Source organism: Meleagris gallopavo, chromosome 10 (genome assembly GCF_000146605.3).
Source record: "Meleagris gallopavo isolate NT-WF06-2002-E0010 breed Aviagen turkey brand Nicholas breeding stock chromosome 10, Turkey_5.1, whole genome shotgun sequence".
NCBI classification, from domain to species: Eukaryota; Metazoa; Chordata; class Aves; order Galliformes; family Phasianidae; genus Meleagris; species Meleagris gallopavo.
In genome coordinates, this window is record NC_015020.2 from 18,944,820 (window position 1) to 18,950,856 (window position 6,037).

Consider the following 6,037-nt stretch of genomic DNA (forward strand, 5'->3'; position numbering starts at 1 on the left):
CTCTTTTTTTTTTTTTTGGCAGAGGGAGAATGTCAATTGGCTTTGAGGAGCAATTTCACAGTTGTGCTGAAATTTCCACGTTCCAGCCTCAAATGCATTTGGTCGCTTTAGTATAACTTTCATAAATAAGGAAAACCATATAACAAATGGGGAAACAAATCCTGAGAAGGGGATATTCTTTTCCCTCCCAATATTACTTCTCTTTTAATTGAGAAAACAAAGCGTCCTCTCTTCATCTTATGTATTGATTTATTAACGCTATGAGCAGTATTTGTTAGTTAATTTCTCAAGCAACAGCAGAAATAACTTACTTCTAAAAATCTCTGTGAAGTTTACATTTAGGCAATTTCCAACAAACCTTAAAACAGCAAGCTTTGTTGTTCTATTACCTCCAGAACTGTATCAAGAAGGACTCAGAAGGGGCTCCTGGACTCCCTCCCTGCTCCAGGCAGCCCAGGGCTCCGAGAGCTTTACCACTATGGCTCATGGCTCTGTCCTGGCCCACGCACAGCAAACTGAGCACAGGGAGGGATGTAGTGCTTGTGGGAGGAGGAATGCAGCTTTTCTTTGCAACCCTGAGAGGGAGGCACCAGTGGATGTTTTGCCCAACGTCAGCAGAAATGCACTGCAATGTTCCCATGCCAGCGATCCCTTGTAACAAAGCCTAAACCCGGAACTGTACAAAGCATCTCCTTTAAGAGCCTCATGGTTCATAGACTGACAGCATGATTGGGTTGGAAAGGCCCTTGGAGCCCACCCAGTCCCATCCCTACTGTGAGGACAGCTCCCATCATCCCCTCCCTGGCCATCGGCACCTCTGGGCTGAAGATCCACGTGGGTGCAGTACCAGAGGACTGCAGGAAAGCTGCAGTAAGTAAAGAAACAAACAACAAGAACAGCCACCATAAACAACTCTTCCCTCACTCGAATCAATTATTAAGATGCCTCAGTCCCACAGCCCATCCTCTCCCAGCTTTGGCAGCTGTGCTCACACACTCGTGGTGGGGGTGTTGCTGTTGGTTTTGCAGACAAACACTTGAGTTTTGAGATACCTGTGCTCACTGTGGGAGGGAATCTAATGCAAGCAGGAATCTGGGGCAGCTGCAAGGAGGGGGTGGAAGAGGCTGATAGCCAAATATTAGCAGAAGCGTCAGTCTGTGAGGCCTCTGAGACTCCGAAGAGCTTTCCAGTGGGTTGTGCAGGCAGCAGTGCCCTCTTTCCTGGTGCTGTTGGGTGCCTGTGTCCTGCTGCTCTCTCCCAGCCCTTTCTAGCCCTCTGGCAACCCATGCAGTTCCTTTGGTAAATGTGGTGCAGCCCTGGCTCTCTGTGATTGGGGTGTGTGTGAGAGCAGGGATGCTTTGGAGTCTGTTCTTCAGTGCTTACGTGCTGGGAGGAGTGGGGGAGGTGGCTCAGGGCTCTGGGGCTGTGCTTTTCAAAGATGCAGCTGGCAAGTGAAGCACTCAGTTCTGAATGCTATTGATTGTCACTAGATGCAGAGGAGCCACCTGCCTGGATGTCATCCTCAGGTAGAGGCTTGATACTTCCCCCTTGAAATGGGAGCGTGAACTCTTCCAGTAATGTCTATGCATTGACTGCAGTCCCCATGCTGAGTGTGGGATGGGGCAGAGTCATGCTGCAGTGGAGCTCCTAAACCTGATAGAGCCAGGGATGGTGTCCCCTAATGCTGGTGTCAAACACGCCCTGCCCTAGGCAGGTTTTGCTGAGGGATGAACGTGAGCAAAACAGCATCGTGTTTTGCTGGGTGCTACTTAAAACAAAACAAAACAAAAAAACACCATAACAATTTAAGCATTGTTGCTGAAGCCACAACAACAGCATCTCAGACTCTCTCAGATGGGAGCCTTTACAAGGGCCCTTTCTGCCCAGCTCAGGGTGCCTGTGCTGTGTCTCTGGCTCCCCACTGTGCCCCACTCCATCTGGGGAGAGCGACGGGCAGCCCCAACCCTGGGGGAGGGCTCAGTGCTTCCAGAACACTGGGAGAGGGCTGTGTATGAGGCAACTACAAGCTTAATCTCAGCATAGGGTCAGGCTCTTGTGGCAATGTAGAAGCAGAACACAGAAAAGCATCTGATATTCCCAAAGCTGCCCCATTGCTTTGGCTTAAAGGAGAGATGAAATAATGGAATTATGGAATGGTATGGAGTACTTTGGTCGCTGGTTCGGATTGTGCCAAGGGAGGGTCAGGTTGGATGCTGGGAGAGATATCTTCTCTCAAAGTGTGGTCAGCACTGGCACAGGCTGCCCAGGGCTGGGGACTCACTGTCCTGGAGCTGTGGGGATGTGGCACTGAGGGACATGGGCAGTGGGCATGGGAGGCTGGGCTGGGGCAGGTTTGTGGATCCTGGAGGGCTTTTCCAACCTGAGTGGTTCTGTGGTTCTAAAGGAAGCACAGACAGTAGCTCCCTGAGCAAAAGGAGTGTGACCTTGGAGATCGTGTTGCATAGCATGGACAGGCTGAGGTGAACTTGCTTTCTTTCCTGTGGTTTCATGTCTGCATTTTGTCTGCCCTTGGCATGAAAAAAGGGTTTGTTTACTCTTGCTAAGTAACCTACGACATATAGCACTTAGCTGCCTGATCCTCCATTTGCAGACGTCTTGCTTTCACCTCCCGCTCCCAAGCCAAGTATTGCTTCATCAGCACCGACTGACAGAGTCTTAAATGCCTCTTAAATGTCGGCTTGATTCCCAGCGGGGCTGGAAGTCACAGCCTGTGGCTCTTAGCAGTGTGGGTTGCTGGGGGGTCTAGTGCTTGGAAACCCACCAAACATTTCTGATATGCAGGAGAAGCTTCCATAACAGGCAAGTGAGCAAAGCAGTGCCATCCGTCAGCTGTCTGTCTGCATGCAGGTTAGTTCTGTAGCATGGCTAATAGGCTCCTGTTGCTGGTTTTGTTGTGTTGAAGGCGAGCACATTGCAGAGGGTCTCTTGGTGGGATTCAGTCTCTCCTGATGCAGCAGCTGCTGTGGTGTTTTGGCTGTTTGTGCTTGGGGTTCTCCTGCGCTGCACATCTTTTTCCTGATGCTCTGAAATTAGCTGGAGAACGAGGAGAGATCTGAAGTGCTTTAATAAAATATCAGTGCTCTCCAACTCCCATCCATACTGCATGAGGCTGGTGCTGTGCAGCGGCTCCTTCACCTGCAGTCTGTCCAGATGTGTGGAATTCCACCCAGTGGCTGCTGATGAGACTGTGGCAGAACACTCCTGTGCAACGCACTTGAGCTCTGCAGGGAGGTGCAGCAGGATGGTGCTTTGGTGGTGGCTGCTGGAGGTTTATCCTGGACTCCAAACAGTTCCTTCCTGGGGGAGGCATTAGCTCAGAGCAAGAAGCTTCAGCTGTAACAAAGCCAAACTCCAGCTTATCAGCCAAATGGGAGAAGCCAGATGGACAAGGAGGGAACGGTTTAAAATTAAAAAGGGGAGAAGGGGGGATTCAGGCCAGATATTAGGAGAAAATTCTTCCCCACGAGGGTGGTAAGGCCCTGGCACTGCTGCCTGGAGCAGTGTGGGTGCTCCATCCCTGGAGGTGCCCGAGGCCATGGATGGAGCTTTGGGACTGTGGATGGTGTCCCTACCTGTGGCTGGGGTTGGGACCGAGAGGACCCTTCCAGCCCAACTCATTCTGTGGTTCTGCAGTTCGGTGGAAGTTGTCTTTCTTCCACAATGCTCCATTGGCCCAAAGCACATCATGCAGAGATGATGCCTGCCATCAGCCAACGAGAGCCAACCTGCGCACCGCAGCTCAGGTGTGCTGTGCTTCAGTGAAAGCCCAATGTGAACCATTCCTTCATTGGGAAATGAAAAGGCTGCAGTTAGCAAGTGATCCCTGTGAAACCTGTGCCATGAATACAGTTTAGAGGCATTTCTCTGGAGCCTGCCAGGGAATGTCCTGTAACTGGGTTAATAGAGAGTTCTTGCTGCATAAGGAGCAAGATGCATCTCATGCATCAAAAGTAATTCTCCATAACAAGACTTCTAGACAGCAACTAGCACACTGCTGGAGTTAACTGAGCTGCTGTGTGCTAACAAGCTAAAAGGTAGAAAAAGCTGCCACTAAGTTATGTCTTGCCCAAATGGTGCTTATCTCCAGGTCTGTCTGGGTACAAGGGATGGCCAGCTCTTCCCTTTGGGCCCAACAAGTATCCTTGTGGCCTGGCTTGGGGTTGAGGGCAGACAAGGATGACTGCTACCTCATTTGCAGCACTGAAATCCAGGGCTCTGCCTGCCCAGGTGCCCCTGTCCCACAGCTCCTGCCTGTGAAACTCCTGGTGTCCTTCAGAAGGGTCTACAGGAGCTCTGAAGGTCCCCATTCTCAAGAGGGACTTAGCACAGAAATGTTCTATTCAGCAAAATCTGCAGGAGCAGGCTGCTTTTTTTTTTCTTTTTAATCAGATTTTTTGGCTGTTCTTGTGGGTTTCTGCATATGCTGTCAGATCTGTGTGCTAATGCATTAACGCTTTCTGCTCTGCTGCTGGGACCAGTCATTCCTTTGCACATCTTTGTGCTTTGCAGGAAATGCTGCCTATTGGGAGGGACCTTGAATCTATTTGTTTTGCTCCTCTGTGTAACAAAGACCGTGTCATAGTTGCTAACAGAAAGACAGCACTGAGGATGCTGCTCTGACCCAGTGACTGAAAGATGCCCAAGCAAATCACTGCATGGGGTGCTGTGCCAAATGCTGCTGTGCTGCAGTTCTCATTTCCTGAAGATTCTACGTTTTCCATATTCTCAAAGGCTTTCTTTTACTCTCTTAGAGAGTTTCCAAGAATACAGTGTGTCCATCACCCACTGGTCCTCAGCTCTCTTTGCCCCTGCTTTCCTCATTCCAAGTTCCCATCTTTCTCCCTTCCTTTCTTTTAAAAGTGGACCTGCAGAACTGAGAGCACCTTCTGAACATCACTTCTTCCCTCCTCCCTCAGGTCTCCTAACACACTAATGTGAAAGCAGAGTGTTTGAAGAGAGATCAAACACCGATTCCCCACTTGGAAGCCAATGAGCTAATTGTTTTTTTCTTTTTATTCTTTAATCGCACTCAAAATAGATACTTAGAATTGGTTTGGAAAAGAAATGTTCCTGTATCGTGAGATGGCATCCTCTGCTCCGAATCGGGCTTGATGCTCTCAATCTTTTTATGAATGCAATAAAGAGGAGAAGATATTGCCTTCAACATCCCGGTTTGCACGTGCATCATGTAGATCACAACCACATCACCGTGCATTAAGCATCCTTTGTACACAGCAGAATAAGTAGCATCACTTGACCCATGGAGTCTCCTGTTTATCAATATATTCCATATTTATTGATATCTCCCTCCATATTTGAAAGAGTGAATGGCATTTAAGTGGGTTTGGTACTTTACACAGTAAATTGATGGGGACTTTCTTAGAGATAGTATTTTTCATGTTCCTTAATAGTCTTAATGCCCCTAGAATATTTCTTCTTGTAGTGTGGTACTTCAATAGCAGGCATTCTACAGAACCAAAGGAGTTAGAGCTGTAAGGTCTCTCAGCAAAACGTATGATAAGCAGAGTCAGTGCCACCAACCTGCCCTAACCTTGACAAATCTCCCACTTTTCTGAGTGCTGGAGTAATTAATAATGGATAGAATGTTCTTGTTACATTTTGTCCCATGGCTCTGAAGCAGGACAAATGTTTTCAGACTTCCCGGGTGCTCTGTGAAAGGCAGCTCTTAGTGGATGCAGTCTTGCTTATTAAAACTACTTGAGACTGTGGCACACATTTCTATAGGATGCTTGTTGCAGTAGTTAACTTTCTGACTGATCTGATATAGTAATGAGGTAACAAATGTATAATTAAGGTAATGTAGTCAAAACTTGCTTAGATCAGACAGTTGAGTCTTAGTAATTTAGGTAGCCAAGAGCTTTGTTTATAGATAATAAGCAGTTAAAAATATAATTTTACTGGTTTGTTTCCAACAACTTAGTTCTACAATGAAGCAAAACCATGTCTACTCAAGTCTACCTTCAACTTATTATACTTTACTTTTCTAAGAATGATA